Here is a 1,454-nt window from a genome sequence, read left to right on the forward strand (position 1 = left end):
GAACTCGACTGGGTGAACATTAATGGAATTTATTGACAGATGAAACTGCCGTGTCTCCCCCATCTTTGGGTGGATCACCGTGCACCCTGAACCGATACAGGCAGGTGTAGTCCGGGTGGCCCCAGTTGCTCAGCACTTGCAGCCTGATGTAATTCACGACCCCAGGGAGCTCGTTCTGCAATGACAAGAAGAAATGAGTCGCCTTTTCCTCTCTGGCCCGTGAGCACTGACAGAAGTGCGACGGCCTCGATCAGCAGCTTCCTTCCTGCTGCCCCGCGGGGGCTTTTGACCTGTCGTGGTGCAGATGTTCTTATCCTGCTCTGCACCATTGGGCCATGAGAACAGCAAAGGAAGAAGCAGTGACCAGGTGCCTCAGCAAATACACTGGAAAGTTCTCTCCTGCTTTGGGGTACACGCTTCCACAGTCAGAAGACCCAGTGCTGGTGTCAGTAAGATATCTCATTGCCTTCTCTAGAAATCCATGGAAACAGAATGGCCTCTCTGTCTCTGGTCATTGCCAGCACCAACAGAATCCTCAGGAAGCCCAGTATTTCTGGTCTTTAACGGGCAGACCAGCAGTCGTGCATCCTACGGGATGTGGCCGCTTGTGTGCACTTAGGATCCAGACAGTCAAGCTGATTCCAGCTTCAAATGTGGTGCTTCTAAGCACTGAAGTTTAAACCCACAATGAAAGAAAAGAAGATCAGCAGTGCAAGCATCCGTCACCAGGAAGCTGAAGCAGGAGAAAGGCCAGCATGGCACATGCTCAAGGACAGGGCTGCCTGAAGCCCTTTGGCAGGGAAGCCTCTCTACATCCAACCGCATTTCTCTCCTACAGTTCTCCTCCCTCTGTGCCCTCATAGCTTCAGCTGGAAGGTCTGACTGAGATTCAGCACTGTCAGGAAAGTGAACTGTCCCAGGAACATTCCCTGCTCTTCATGTTCTTCCTTGAAGCCCTACAGAAAGATGGGTGGAGAAAACAAGAGTGTCTGGTGCATCATCAACTTCAGTCGGTGAAGTACGGGGCTATTTCAGCTACGTAGTCCAAGGATGATGAGCACAAGGAAAAGACGAGAAGCTGCAGGTGGGCAGCACGCCACACTTGCCCACTCAACGAGTCCAAGCTGGCAGTCAGAAAAGGAGCAGACGCTCCCAGTGAGAGGGAGGTAACCTGAGGATCAGAAATGCCGCTGGGACTGGAAGCCAAGAAGGTTTATGACCATGCACTGTCCAGCTCCTTTTCCCTGTGGCTCCTGGAGTAGCATCCTGCCCCAAAAGCTTTTTTTTTGAGTGGTACATTGAATAAAAGAGGAATACAATGGGAAGGGAGTGACTCCAAGGAGCCTGTTTGTTCTGAGAGCCAGGAGGAAGCTTCAGGCCCCAGGACTCTTTGACCCATCTTCACCCCCTGCTCAGAAATGCTGTGCAACCCCTGCCCGCAATTCCAGAGAAAT

The sequence above is a fragment of the Patagioenas fasciata genome, chromosome 30 (genome assembly GCF_037038585.1).
Source record: "Patagioenas fasciata isolate bPatFas1 chromosome 30, bPatFas1.hap1, whole genome shotgun sequence".
NCBI classification, from domain to species: Eukaryota; Metazoa; Chordata; class Aves; order Columbiformes; family Columbidae; genus Patagioenas; species Patagioenas fasciata.